At 35.1% G+C, this 16,578-nt stretch overlaps 1 pseudogene; it reads left to right on the top strand.

Annotated features, from left to right (window-relative positions):
• The first annotated feature begins 4,185 nt into the window (after positions 1–4,185).
• On the top strand, positions 4,186–16,325 carry LOC143381938 (heat shock cognate 71 kDa protein pseudogene; annotated as a pseudogene).
• The last annotated feature ends 253 nt before the right edge of the window (positions 16,326–16,578 follow it).

The raw sequence follows: 16,578 nt of genomic DNA, 5'->3' as shown, positions 1-16,578 counted from the left end.
GTTTTGTTATTGTTGTTGGGATTGAACTCAGGGGCACTTGACCACTGAGCCACATCCCTAGCCCTATTTTGTATTTTATTTAGAGACAGGGTCTCGCTGAGTTGCTTAGTGCCTTGCTTTTGCTGAGGTTGGCTTTGAACTCGTCATCCTCCTGCCTCAGCCTTGAGAGCCACTGGGATTACAGGTGTGCACCACTGCACCCAGCTCTGTTATTTGTTATTAATTGTAGCAAAGCACCATAATGATATAAGATGTTCGGTCCTATTAAGAATAAGTTACACTCCATGTATATATAATATATCAAAATATACTCTACTATCGTATATCTTTATAATTTTTGTAACTCTAAAATTGCTTGAAATAAAATAATTACTTTAAAAAGCCTTAAATCACATACATTTAAAAATAACATAATCAGGGCTTCTTGGGGGAAATGACATAACAAAGATTGAGTGAGATGAATGTAAGATGATATTGGAGCATTTGTTTTGCCAGAAAGTAAGAATGCCTTAAAAAGAAAAAAGGAAGGAGGGAAGGAAGGAAGGAAGGAAGGAAGGAAGGAAGGAAGGAAGGAAGGAAGGAAGCAACCTCCCTCCAAAATAACCCAAACAACACAAAATAGAGATAGAAGAACACAGGAGCCCAACACTTCCAGTAGCCAAAACTAGGATAATATGAGCAGCAAAATAGATAATGATGGCATTAGAACTAAGAATTGGACCTCAACAATAAAATAAATGCCCACAATTCCACAAGGTTATAAGCACATTATTGAAAAAAGTAAACAAATTATATGATAAGGGAGGTTCCAAAAAAATTCAAATGATACCTTTAGATAATCCCCAATTCCAGGCAGAGGGAACTTAACTCTCCTCTGTTTAAGTGTGAACAAGAATTAGCAATTTACTTCCAAAAAATTAGAGTATGCCAAGTTAACAGCCCTGAAACCTGGCAAACATCATATTAACTTGTGATCCAGATTAATATCACCAAGGACAAGCCATGTGGTGCCTACATGCCCACCTATTCACTGATATGATGTGATCACAGGGACTCTTCATTTCTGGGCATTTTCCCCCAAACTCATAATACCACTTCATCATGACAAAGTATGAGACAAAGACGAATATGGAGACATTCTACAAAATGCCTAACAAGTACTCTTCAAACTTCTTAGAATCATAAAAACAAGAAAAGACCATCACAGATCAGAGCGACACAGAAGATTTGGTGAATAAATGCAATGAGACATCCTGGGCAAGATTTGAGAAATGACATTAGAGAAAAAATTGGTAAAATCCAAATAAGGTGTGTAGTTTAGTTAATAGAATGTGACAATGATAATTTCTTAATTTTGATGAATATTGTGGTTAAGTAGGATGTCAATATTAGGAGACACTGAGTGCAGGATGTGTGAGAATTCTGTACTATTTCTACAGTTTTTCTGGAATCTAAAACTATTTCATAATTGTTTATTTACTATAATAATGCAAATTCGTGAGACTATTTATATTTTTTAATTGAAACATGAGTAAAACAACAAAAAGAGAGGAGCCATGGTTCGCTCAAAGCTATCTATTGACAGAAAAGAAAATGGCCCAAATGAGAACTGCTCTTGAGGTGTCATCAAAATCTTTGAAAAGGAGATTGATATTAGAATTATGATTGTCCAAACACATAGAGTTTTGTTACTACTGTGTGGAATTAAGTGTTAAAAAGTTTTCATAGAACAAGATAAATTTTTAGCTGTTTGTACAGATCCTAGATTATTTACCAGTCAACTCTTAGGAGACAGTTGTCAAATGTAACTTTATCTGAACAGAAGCTTTGAAGGATTTATTCTGATTCTTTAGAAGGGGAGAAATGAAAGAAAAAAAAATAAGTACAGAGTAAATGATTTTTAGAATGTTCTATATATCTTAAACCTTAAGAAAATTGTCACATAAATATTATTTTAACAGTCAATTGAATCAATGAATCCTGCTTTGTAGAGGTATTTATCAATCAATGAATACTGTCAAAGAATCAAGATAATTTCCTTTTTGCTCATGATTAGTATAAATAAAATTTGCAGTATCTTTTGGCAGCCCCACAAACACCCAAGCGTTCAAGAGTTGTCTCATCATTGCTTTTCAAAGCACAATATTTCCAAGGCCTATTTGTTGTCCTTTCCTAAATTATTCACCACGTCTTGAAAATTTGTCATGTGACAGGAACACTTAGAGAAAACAGAAGCAGCTGTTTTTGAAAAACAGAATTAGATTCAAGAACTTGCATGTGGCCACTGAAGTAATGCTTTTCATTTTTGACAAGAATGTAGGAAATTGATTGTAAAAAAAAATGTGTTGAATTTTTATTTTATTTTATTTTTTGCAGAAAGATAGGGACCAAGTGCTATCTTGCTACTAAAATTGGACATTAGCTTGCATATATGTATGACATAGTCTCTCTCTCTCTCTCTCTCTCTCTCTCTCTCTCTCTCTCTCTCTCTCTGATTCTGCAATCTGTATTTGGGGTAAAAATGGGAGTTCATAACCCACTTGAATCTAATGTATGAAATATGATATGTCAAGAGCTTTGTAATGTTTTGAACAACCAATAAAAAAAATAAAAATAAAAATAAAGAAAATTTTGATCTTGTCCTATTGGAGAATAGTTTCACCTCCTTAATGACAGCGAGGGAGCCTGCCTGGCCTTTGCTTCAACTTATGGAAGAAAAATCAGTATTGGTTCACTCTTTTCTGTCAATAAAAAGCACACCTTGCCACTTCTAGGCTGAGGGATAATAATGAGAGCAATTGGAACAGAGCCATATGGTAAGTCAACTACTATCTTTTCACCACTGGGATTCTAATCAGAATCATTACCTACTTTTGATGTATTGCAAAGGTATGCCTTTGCCAAGAAAATTTGAGACAACAAGTTTCTTTGTGCTACAAATATTATACTTTCTTACACAAAATTGTTACCATCTGCTTACCACCCAGGTGTTAAATGATGAAGTATTGTGAATGAAAAGCTTGTATTACTAAAAGCTTTGAAGACTTATGCTTCATTCTTCACATTGGTGTTTCTAATCATTTGATTTTCCAAGCTATGTTTAAATAAGGTTTTGTTTTTCCAAACTATATAAAGGGATAACTAGCTTCAAGATTTAGGGGCTTTTTCCACCTTAGGCCATTTGAGTATTTCCAACTTTTTATACTAACATATATTTTATTAGGGTGAAGATATTAAAAAAACTATACTTAATATTATATTATAAATGAACATACATAGACAATGTTTAATAATTGGAAATTTTTTTAAGAAAATAGATTGCTTAGCAAATCCTAGTTTTGGTACAGAATTAAAGAGTTCAGCTGAACTATCATAGAATCTGTATATTCTACAAAGAACCATGTTTGGTTATTTTTTAATATAATTTAAAATTTATCAAACTGGAACCACTTTCTTCTTCAATTTTCAAACAGCCAATGGAAACACATTGAAGAGAGTATAAGCAATAATAATTTTGTCCCCCAATCATTGGTTTCTTCAAAAAAAAAATGAGCATCTCCTTAGCTGACAAGTACTGGGCTTCAAGATTTGCTATTGCTATGTTGATACCAATTCTTTCATATTTGTGGGACATGTAATCTAGTTGTTTTCTGCTTAAACAATCATTAGGAAAATTTTCAAGTTCTTTTTATTATTGAGAAACAAGAAAAAGACAGTAGAAGTCAGATTGTTAGGGAAAATGTCCAAATAAATATGATTTACAATTATCTCCTTTGGGGAAAATAAATCTCTGTTTTTAATAATTTTGTTTATATCACTAAGAACCAGCAGTGAAATGTTTTTGATTTCTGATCAAAAACTCTGAATTTAAAGAAAAAGCAAGAAAGCAATAGAATTTATGAATAAATATACTAATCACAAAATAGATAATTTTCAGAGGAATCATGAATGTCCAAAACTGACAAAAGAAGTAGAATATTTATAATAAAGTGTCCTTGGGGAAAAATGGATTATAAAAAGCAAATATAACTCTGAGAAAATATTATAGAAATACCTTTAAATATATAGTGAAGGAAGAACACCAAGGAAAAGTGAAATTTTAAAAACAATAGGTCAGATCATTGAGTATGGGGGCAGCTTTTGAGATTTGTGTGTTTTTTTTTTGAAATTATATTCTGGCCTACAGATATGGAACCATGTCTAAGGGACCTGCAGTCGGCATTGATCTTGGCACCACCTACTCTTGTGTGGATGTCTTCCAGCATGGAAAAGTGGAGATAATTACCAACAATCGGGGAACCCAACTATCCCATGCTATGTCACCTTCACTGACACAGAATTATTGATCAGTGATGCTGCAAAGAATCAGGTTGCATGTACCCCACCAACATAGTTTTTGATGCCAAATGTCTGATAAGACAGAGATTTAATGATGCTGTTGTCCTGTCTAATTTGAAGCACTGGTGGTGGATGATGCAGGCAGGCCCAAAGTCCAAGTAGAATACAAGGGTGAGACAAAAAGTTTCTATCTAGAGGAGGTATCTTTCATGGTTGGGACAAAGATGAGGGAAATTGAAGAGGCCTACCTTTACCACCGGCCTACTGTTACCACTGCTGTGGTCACAGTGCCAGCTTACTTCAGGGACTCTCAGCATCAGTCAACCAAAGATGCTGGAGTGATTGCTGGTCTCAATGTACTTAGGATAATTAGCCAACTGCCACTGTTATTGCTTATGATTTAGACAAAAAGGTTGAGTTGAAAAAAATGTGCTAATTTTTACTTAGGAGGTGGCACTTTTGATGTGTCAATCTTCACTATTGAGGTCAAATCCACAGCTGGAGACACCCACTTAGATGGAGAAGATTTTGATAACTGTGTGGTCAATGTTTATCTCTGAGTTCAAGCGAAAGCATAATAAGGACATCCGTGAAAACAAAAGAGCTGTCCAACTTCTCCATACTGCATGTGAATCAGCTAAGCATACGCTCTCTTCCTGCAAACAGGCTAGTACTGAGATTGATTCTCTTTATGAAGGAATCAACTTCTACACCTCCATTACCTGTGCTTGATTTGAAGAGTTGAATCCTGTTCCGTGGCACCCTTGATCCTGTAGAAAAATCTCTTTGAAATGCCAGGTTAGACAAGTTACATATCCATGATATTGTACTGGTGGGTGGTTCTACTCATATCCCCCCCCCCCCTGATTCAGAAGCTTCTGTAGGACTTTGTCAATGGAAAAGAATGGAATAAGAGCATCAACCCTGATGATGCTGTTGCTTATGGTGCAGCTGTCCAGGTAGCCATTTTATCTGAACATAAGCCTAAAAATGTTCAAGATTTGCTGCTCTTGGATGTCACTCCTCTTTCCCTTGGTACTGAAACTTCTGGTGGAGTCGTGATTGTCCTTATTAAGTGCAATACCACCATTCCTACCGAGGAGACACAGAGCTTCACAACCTACTCTGATAACCAGCCTGGTGTGCTCATTCAGATATATAAAGGTGAGCATGCCATGACCAAGGATAACAACCTGCTTGGCAAGTTTGAACTCACAGGCACATCTCCTGCACCCCTTGGTGTTCCTCAGATTCAAGTCACTTTTGATATTGATGACAATGGCATCCTCAATATCTCTGCCATAGATAAGAGTACAGGAAAAAAGAATAAGATTACCATCACTAATGACAGAGATTGTTCCGGCAAGGAGGACATTGAGAACCTGGCTTAGGAAGCTTAAAAGTACAAAGCTGAAGACAAAAAGCAGAGGGACAATATGTCATCCAAGAATTCGCTGGAGTCTTATGCATTCAACATGGAAGTGACTGTTGAAGATGAGAAACTTCAAGGCAAGATAAATGATGAAGACAAATACAAGATTTTGACAAATGTAATGAAATCATTGACTGGCTGGATAAGAATCAGACTGCAGAGAAGGAAGAATTAAACATCAGCAGAAAGAGCTGGAGAAGGTCTGCAACCCCAGCATCGCCAAGCTGTTCCAGAGTGCAGGAAGCATGCCAGGAGGAAAGCTTGGAGGGTCACCTCTCTGGTGGTACTTCCTCTGGGCCCACTATTGAAGAGGTTGATAAAGTCAGCCCAAGTACAGATGTTGCATTATTCCACACAGTGAAATATGGAAGGGCCCAAATTTGTAGCAAATTTAAAGTTGCTTCTATAGCAAATTACTGGGCATTCTCAATACTTGCATATAGAATGGATACACAGGTAAAGGAAATAACATTGTACTTTATAAGCACTGCATTGCAAATGGAAAATGCAGTGTCTTAAATAAAACTATTTAAAATCGGCAAAAAAATCCTCAATCAGGTCAAAGTATATGACAAGTTGAGACTTCAATTTCAAAATGAAATATGGCAAATTGAATTTAGCAATACATTAAAATAATTGTTCAGAATGGTCAGGGAATTTTTATTCTAATATCCCAGAATGATTGAACATTAGGCAATATTTGCATATAATTAATCATAAAATAAAATACTTGAAAGAAATTATATGGTAATCTTGATTTTTTTCATTTGTTTAATTTTAATTTGTTATATATGACAGCAGAATGCATTACATTCATATTACATATATAGAGCAGAATTTTTTATATCTCTGGTTGAACACAAAGTAGAGTCCCATCATTCATGTCTTCACTCATATACTTAGGGTAATGATGTCCATCTCATTCCACCGTATTTCCTATTCCCATGCCTCCTCCCTTCTCCTCCCTCCCTTTTTCCCCATCTGGAGTTCATCTAATCCTCCCATGCCCCATCCCACCACATTATGAATCAGCACCCTTAAATCAGAGAAGACATCTGGCATTTGATTTTTTAGGATTGACTAACTTCACTTAGCATTATATTCTCCAACTCCATTCATTTACCTGCAAATACCATGATTTTATTCTCTTTTAATGCTGAATAATATTCCATTGTGTATATATATCACATTTTCTTTATCCATTCATCTACTGAAGAACATCTAAGTTGGTTCCACAGTTTAGCTATTGTGCTGCTCTAAACATTGATGTGGCTGTGTCCCTGTAATATGCTGTTTTTAAGTTCTTTGGGTATAGACTGAGAAGTGGGATAGCTAGGTCAAATGGTGGTTCCATAACCAGTTTTCCAAAGATTCTCCATACTGCTTTCAGCATTGGCTTCACCAATTTGCAGTTCTACCAGCAATGTATGAGTGTGCCTTTTCCCTCACATCCTCTTTTAAATACATCTTCAGATTGATTTTAGAAATTTACTAATTCAGTAAGAATTAAAGGATGGTTTAGAACATCCTGTTTCAAACAAATTGCTAAATTTATGTTTACAGGGTTTGACTTAGTGTCATTGCCACTAATATAAGTGTGATAATCAGGATGTGATGATTGCTATAACAAGCAGTCCTCCAAGTTTGTGACTCACCCAATAAAATTTGCTCATACACCATTTCCCTATGAGAGTTCTCAGCCCAGTAGTTTGGGTCAGCAGTTCTCCACTAAGTGCAGAGTCAGCAGTCAGACAGTTGGTTTTTTGGTCTGAAATCCAGTGAGGAATTGGAACATTCGGTCTTAAGCCCCAGTCAGGAAGAAAGAAAGAGTAAGGGAGATCACTTGGGAAGATTTTAAGGAACAGGCTTTGAAATGATGTATATATCATTTTTGCTATATCCCTTCTAATCCTTTGAGCAAAGAAGGGTGGAAAATACCATCTAGTTGTATTCCAAGAAGGAGAAGAAAACTGCAGTCTGGTAAATGCATAGAAGTTTCTTCCTTGAGAAAATCCAGCCAAGACTTCCTCATTCTGTTACTAGTTTGAATAATCATTCCAGGAATGCTACCTAAAACAATCATCTGATATAGGCACAAAGAGTAAAAATATTGATAAAAGTAGGAAAAATAATAATTATTTACTGATGACCCCATATAAAAAATAAAAGTTTTAGAAATAGTAGTAATTTGGTAAGTATATCAGTTGCAAAATGAATATACAAAATAACAATAGTTTTCTTATACAACAACAATAATATCAGTTAAATAGCATAAGGAAAACATTTAGGGATACACATAAAAAGAACTATGTGAATCCTGCAGGAATAAGCCATTAAAATTATACAACTATATAGGGAAAACCTTGTATCATTGGAGAAATATGTTCCTATACAGAAGTATTCAATGGAGTAAATAGATCTATTCTCCCACCCTCCAAAAAAATAAAACTATAAATTTAATGCAGCTTCTAGGAAAATCTCATGATAATTTTGTTTAAATTTCATAAAATAGTTCTAGAATTTATGTGAAATAATAAATAGTGTTTTGAGAAAAGCAAGGCTAAGTTTGTCATATCAAGCAGTATTTATTCTAAAGCTATAGTATTCAAAACAGTGTATTAGGGATGCCAAAGAGCAGAAGAAAAATATTTTTAAAAACACTAACACTAAAGTAATGATAAAGTACCAGAATGATGCCACTCATAGTTATATGATGAAAAATGAAGGATAAATCAGGGAAAAACTCAGGCAGAGAATATAGCTCAGTGGTAAAGCACTTGCTTAGCATGCATGAAGCCCTGGGTTTGATCCCCCCTCTCTGTCACACACACACACACACACACACACACACACACACACACAAAGAAATTGAAAAAAAAATCTGTTTTTCAATAAATATTTTTCATTTGTAGAAAATACTTTAGGAAGGTCAATTCACAATTTTAAATAACGTGTCAAAATATATTGCATATTAATAGATGAATTAAAGATGCCATAAAGGCAGTAAGAGTAGCATTAAATATTATGTACTGGGGAAGTTATTTTTAAGGACAATGCCAAAGGTAGAATCCATCCACCCAATTCTGTGTTTTAAAATTCTGCAAATATTCACTGAGATCCAAATATATACTGGGCACAAGTATTCAGTATTGCCCTATTTTCCATGTTCTGAACATCTAAACTATTATACAAATATTGAATGTAACTGAATGCTAACATGAAGGATAATTATAGGAAAATACAAGTCATGATGTGTAAAGGTGAACTTTTTCAATCCAAAATTCTTCATCACAAAAGCTCTGCCAAAACAGTAAAGATATTAAGAAAATAACAGGAATTTGATCATCACTGAGGCAAAATACCTGAAAAAAATCAACTCAATAAAAGAAAAACCTTATTTTCTCTCACAGTTCTAGAGTTTCAGCCTGTGGTTGGTTGGTCCCATTGGTTTTGGGCCTTGGATGAAGCAGAACATCATGATAGGGAATATGTGGTGGAGCAATGCTGCTCACCTCATGATGCTGGTAAGCAAAGAAAGAGTCAGAAGGGGCCAGGGTCCCAATATTTTCTCTGAGGACACCCAAATGACCTGACTTCCTTATAGGAGGCCCCACCTCTTAAAGGAGAGCAAGCAGTCAACACATGGGCCTTTGGAGAACATTTCCAAACCAAAACATGTGGATACAAATTGACAGTTTTATTTCTGGAAGGAAAGAATGGCTAAAAATAAAGCAAATTATATTATTACCTACTTTATGGAACTTCAAATTTACATAGTCAAATGATGATATCACCAGGGGAGTTTTATGTACATAGTGTCCTTTTAAAATGACTCAATCAGTCATATAGGCAGTCTTTCATTTATTCAGCAAATCCTTTTTGAGTATTTCCTAGGCTATACTAAGGCATTGATGCATGAGGAGTAACATCCAAGCAAAGACCAAGTTTAGCAAAATTATCACAGAGCAAGCAGAGGGAAGAGCTCTTAAAAATGCTAAGTGGCCAGAGGGCCACACCACACATTGTAAAACTTGAAACAGTGACTGAGAAGGCCTGGAATAAGGCAGGAAAGCTACGGAGCTTCTCAGTCACTTGACAGATTTCGAACTAAGAAGAATGACTTTATGACATTTACCAATAAATGGATAGAACTGGAGACAATCCAAAAATCAACTCAAGATAGATTAAAGACCTAGGAATTAGATAAGAAACAGTGAAATAATTGGAATAAGACATAGAGAAACACTCCAACATATTGGCATAGACATCAACTTTCTTAATAAGATTGCTGAAACTCAAGAAATAAAATCAAGAATCAATAAATGGAATGGCATCAAAGTAAAAAGCTTCTGCGCAGCAAAGGAAGCAATTAAGAGTGTGAAGAGAGAGCCCACAGAATGGGAGAAAATCTTTGCCAGCTACTCTTCCAATGGGGGATTAATATCCAGAATATATAGAATTCAAAAATCTTTACACCAAAAATAATAATAACCCATTCAATAAATGGTCAGAAGACATGAATAACCATTTCTCAAAAGAAGAAATACAAGAGGCAAAAAGTATGAAAAATTGTTTGATATCCTTAGCAGTTAGGGAGATGCAGATCAAAAAACTGGTAAATTTAGAACCTGTTTGTTAAAGGCTCTATTCTGACAAATAGATTTAGAGTTATGGGATTGACAACTGGACCTATTTTCCAAATATATTAACCTTCCTTTCTAAAATCAAAGAGGCAGCTTTCCAATTATCTCTACCTTGATTTACAAATTCTTGCTTAGGAATTATCTTGTCCATTCAACTCATGTAGGTGGTTTTCAGAGTTCTTCCAGTTTCTCACATCTGCCAGCAGCTTTCCCTCATATGAATAGGCCACAGCTGCTCTATTCATCAGCTGATGTTGCTCAAGTTATTGAAAGACATGACCTTAGTTTGCCTGGGGAGGCTTATTAGCAGTGAACATGTGCTTTTGCTTCTGATTTTAAATTACTGTGTTCAAGTGGGAAGGAAAATAGCACTGCTTCACCATGCAATTAAAATGGATTTATTAAAATAGGAAGATTACCTTTCTTCCTTTATTTTGGAAAAAAAAGTTACACAAGTTTTTACAAAGTTCCTTTTCTATCCTCACCAACACTGTTCCTTTTCTTCATTTTCAGAAATTCCACATTACAGAGTTTTCAATTTATGATTTTTTTTGTTATTGATACACTTATATGTACATATAAACATAGTAGACGGTGTATTTTCATCATACAGAAATTTTCATAAATGGTATACTGCATTGCATGTATCTTTAGTAATCAGCTTTTATTCACATATTACATGTTTGACATCTCTTCTTGCCAATACATCCATGCTGATATATATTCAATATTGGAATTTTTCAAAAATAAGAAATTTTCTAGGATTTGAACAGATTTACTCTCCAACCAGGTATAGGAGTTTCCAGAAATCTTGAACTTCTGCTTATCCATTCTGGGAGATGTATACTGGTTTGCATTGTTGTTACAATTTGCATTTTCCTGTCTTCTATTTATTTATTTTTAATTTTTGCACTTAAAATTGAGATAGATTCACATAACACAAGATTAATCACTTTAATATGTGTGATTCTGTGTGTTGTATTATATTCACTTGGTTATGCAAGCATCACCATTATTTAATTCCAGAAAGTTTTCATGTCCCAAAAAGAAATCCATGATTGTTATCAGTCTCTCTGAGTTCACCCCTCCCCCATCTCCTGGTAATCACGAATATTCATATAAATAGAATATGCTTACTATTTTAGTACTTGACAGAAACAATTTTAGAGGAGAAAAAGTTTATTTGTTGCTCATTGTTTCAGAGGTGTCAGTCCACAGATGGTCCACTCCTTTGCTCTGGGCCCAAGTTGAGGTATAACATCATGGCAGAAAGGTATGGAAGGGAGAAGCATCTCAGGACTTGGCAATCAGGAAGCAGAGAGAGCCATGCTCAGTAGGAACAAAACATCAACCTCCAAGGCACACCCCAGATATTTCACCTCCTTCTGACACAACCCACCAGCCTACAGTTACTGCCCAGTTAATCCATATCAATGGATGAATGCATTGATTGGGTTAAGGTGCTCGTAACCCAATAACTTTACCTCTACCTTTCTTGCATTGTCTCCCACATGAACTTATGGGGGACATCTCATATCTACACCATAATACTTACTTTAGACATTTTATATGAATGAAATCATACAATTCTTTAGGATCTGACCCTTTAACTGAATATAAGATTTTCAAATTTCATCTGTGATATAGCATGTCATCAGTACTTCAGTTTTTCTAATTCCTGAATAATATTCCTTTATATGTATACATAACATTTTATTTATTTATTCAGCAGTTAAAGGATATTTTGGTTATTTCCACTTTTGGGGTATTATGAATAATGTTACAATGAGTATTTGCATATAAGTTTTGGTGTAGATATGATTTCAACATTATATGAAATTAAATATGTTATGATAATTGTATGTAAGAAAATTAAATATATGAAATATATTGATATAAAATACATGTTTTCAATACAAAGGAGTGGAATTTCTTGACAACATGCTAAATCTGTGTGTAACTTTTCAGGAACTGCCAAACTGTTTTCTTTTTTTTTTTTTAATATTTTTTTTAAAGAGAGAGTGAGAGAGGAGAGAGAGAGAGAGAGAGAGAGAGAGAGAGAGAGAGAAAGAGAGAGAGAGAGAGAGAATTTTTTTAATATTTATTTTTTAGTTTTCGGCGGACACAACATCTTTGTTTGTAAGTGGTGCTGAGGCTCGAACCCGGGCCGCACGCATGCCAGGCGAGCGCGCTACCGCTTGAGCCACATCCCCAGCACCCAAACTGTTTTCTACAGCAGCTGCACCATTGTACTTAACACCAGAAATGATTTCTCCACATCTTCACCAACACTTATTATTTTTCATTTTTAAATTAGAGCTATTCTAGCTGCCGTGAACAGGCATCCACTGTGGTTTGCATCGCATTTCTTGGTTGACAAATGATGTTGAGCATCTGTTTATGTCCTTATGGGCTGCTGTGATCTGGATGCATCTCTCAGAATTCCAGTGTTTTAAATTTAGCCACCAAAGTCATAAGTTAACGGTATGGGAGGCAATTAGGATTAAATGAGGTTATATAGGTGGTGCACTCATGATTGCATTAGCAGCTTTATGAGAAGAGAGACTTGAGTTAGCACACTGGCTGTTTTGTCATGTGATGCTTTGTGCTGCCTTGGGACTTTGCAGAGTCCCCACCATGAGATGGCCCCAACTATATAGATGTGGCCCTTCAAATGTGGACCTCCACAATGGGTAGCTAAATAAACCTTTATTTTTTTATAAACTACTTGTATATAGCATTCAGTTATGAAAACAGAAAATGGACCAAGACATTGGTCATTTGTATATCTTATCTGGAGATATATCTATTCAGGTACTTTAGCTATTTTTAAATTAGGGTTTCTGTTTTTTTCTTCTGGAGAAGTAAATATTCTTTACATATTCTGAATATTAGCCCCAATCAGATATGTGATTTGCAAATATAACTGTCTTTATTCTGTAGGTAGTTTTACTTTATTTTTACTTCTTTATATGTGTTTTGGTGCATAAAGGTCATTTAATTCAAATATAGTTCACTTTTTTCCTTTGGTTACTGGTGTTCTTAATGCAATGACTAATAAATTATTGGTTAATACAAAGTCATGAAAATTTACATATATGTTTAATTATTAAAGTAGCTGTATCTTTCAGGGTTCTCCAGAGAAATAGGTCCCCAAAGATGGAAAGTTAGATTGATAGAGAAGTTAGAAATAAATGCCTACTTAGAGAGTCATTTGATATTAAACAAAGATTCCAATGAGAAAAGAAAGTCTGTTAACAAATGGTACTTACTAATTGGACATGTTCTTTTTTTTCTCTGTGTAAAATTCTTAAAAATTATATATAAATAATTTATGTAAGAAAAAGGCAGACTTCCTTTAGGTTGAATATAAGAGATTGCCTGGGAAAGAGATAAATTCCCTATTATTCTTAGAATGTATTATAATTTCAAAAAATGTTCAGTAAGTAAAGAGGAAGTTTTTATTGTCTGCCTTCTGTCAGAGATTTCAGGTTATTGTTGTATGACACCTGTCAAATTGTTTGAAGACTGTTATTAAAGTGGTAGCTCATGTGGAAAAGTATATTTATTTTTCAAAAAATAGTTTCTCAAGATTTTAGTCCTAGTTCTCACATTTCTAGTTCTCATTCACACCTTCCACCAAAAATCTTAAGCATCAATATTGACAAATCTGCCTACATTTTTTTTTCTTTTGGGGGAACTGGACTGATTAGATACAGAGCCTTGTGCATGCCAGGCAAACATTCTACACTGAGCTACATTTTTAGCACTTTTTATTTTTTATGTGGAGACAGGGCCTTTCTATGGAGCCTGGACTGGTCTTGAACTTGTGATCTTCCTGCCTCAGCCTCCAAAGTAGATGGGATTATAAGTGTGCACCATTGCATTTGATCCTGCCTACTTGTACTGAAATATTCTATAAGGCATACCATAAATATATAAAATACCATCCTTATCTGGTATTTTCATAACTATACCCTTTTAGTCTTAGCCCCTCATGGTGAATGAACATTAACTATCATAGATAGCAAAACTGGGTATCTTTATACATATTTTTTAAACAGATATTTAGTCATTCCACTAGAATAAGTATTATGTGATGATACAGGGAAATCTCATTTTACTTATAAGGTCACAGGATTCAATAGAGGGGAGGAAAGGGAAGAAGAGAAGTACTTTAGATTAGACAAAGGGGAATAGAGGCAAGGGAGGGAAGATGGGAATAAAAAAGACAGTAGAATAAATTGGACATAATTTCGTGTGTTCATATATGATTACATGACCAGCATAACTCCACATTATGTACAACTACATAATAATGGTAAGTTATACTCCATGTATGTATAATGTCAAAATACATTCTACTATCACGTACAGCTAGAACAAAAACAAAAAAATTTAAAAAATAAACGTAGTTCAGTGACCTCAAGGGGAAAAGGGAGGGCCACGGGATTGTTTAATGCGAGTTGATCTGCATGTGACAAACTGAAAACATTTTGGATACAGCTGAAATCCAATAGATGGCAGTGAAATACAGAAAATTCACTGATTTGGGGATCCTTATTTGATTGCTTTCTGTGGTAAGCTGTTAGTTTATTGCCAATTAAAAGTTTCATCAAATTGTAGAACATCTTTAGAATCATATTACATCTTAAAAATACTGTGAGATCGTGGATAAGACAAAGCTCCCTACTTACTGCACCCATGAGGATGCTGTGGCTTTGTGGAAGTAAAGGACTTGAGGTTATATAAGCAAGTTTGGGGTAAATTCAAGTGTGGAATCAACAGGATCAATGGTGCTAGTGTAAATTCTACATACTCTCACAGCTGGGTGTTTCTTGAAACATTGGAGCTGTTTTAAAGGAATGCTAATAATCCATGAAAGAATGGAGGAAAAGGTTCAAGGTGAATCTGGAGATGGCAGCAGTGTAAATCATTAAAGGGTCACCTAAGCCACAATAAGTATCAGCAGTGTCACTGTAAGTGTCAAGCCTAATGCAAAGGAGCATAACTCTGGCTTTCATCATTATAATCATCTGAAGGGTTTTAAATAAACAAAATCGCATCAATAGACTATCTGCCTACAACCCCCCCAGAGATGCTTGTTGAATTTTCCTGGGAAGAAGTCTGAGAACTGGCAATTTAAAAACTTCTCCAAATGATTCTAATATGTAGCCAGGACTGTGAACCTTAGGCACAACTGTAAAGATAATTTTATTTCTGTGTGAACTTTAGTGTCAAAGACTTGGGATTTGGTTTGTGCTCTACCACTTCATCACTCAGTGAACTAAATCTATGGTATTTTATTTTCATGTTAATTTGTGAATTTCAAAGTTATAATTGCATATTTTTTGAAGACATTCATGGTAACCTGAATACATGTTAGAATAATCAAATTTGAAAGAAAACGATATTGAACTAAAATGGTATTTTCCTGAATAAAGTCAGCATTGAAATACTTTTTGTATCACAGATGTAAGGATTGTCATGTAGAAAGAGAATTTATCTTTATATCAGTTAACTATGGCTACAAACCACTTTAAAATTCAGTGGCTTAAAACAACTATGTTTTCAGTTTTCAATTCTGTGTGTCAATTTAGATTGGTCTTGGCAAGGATCTATGGTTTCAGGTGATTGCCACTATAATTTTTCATGTGTTGACAATCCTAGCTACTGATCTTTTATGGGTTGGTGGTCAAGCATGGGCAAAACCGAGGCGACACCTCTCTGCTCCAGGTGGTCTCCAGTCTTCTAGCATGCTAGCTGAGGTTTCTTCTCAGGGCATGGCAGGTGTCCCAGGAAAGTTGGCCAAAGCACACAAGGCCTCTGAAGCCAAGGGTCAGAATTGGCACACCATTACCCCTGCTGATTTCTGTTTGTCAAAATCAGCAACAAAACCAGCCCCAATTTAAGGGAAATGGAAGCACTCCTCTTTCCCTAAGGAGCAGAGATGCAAGGAAAGTGGCCCAGGAAAGTGTAGTGATAGGAGGCATTTTTGCAATTTACCTTTTTTTTTTTTTTTTTTGGTGGAGCAGCGGGGTGGGGGAGGTTGTCCTGAAATGAAAAATCTAGTCAATTGCTAGAATTACAGAGAAATGGATACAAAACAACAACAAATTTATAACAGTTGAATGGATGAATAATAGATGAGTTCCCTGTCCCTGC

This window comes from Callospermophilus lateralis, chromosome 16 (genome assembly GCF_048772815.1).
Source record: "Callospermophilus lateralis isolate mCalLat2 chromosome 16, mCalLat2.hap1, whole genome shotgun sequence".
Lineage (NCBI taxonomy): Eukaryota > Metazoa > Chordata > Mammalia > Rodentia > Sciuridae > Callospermophilus > Callospermophilus lateralis.
Note: the sequence above shows the minus strand (reverse complement) of the source record. Positions and strands in the feature narration are given on the sequence as shown.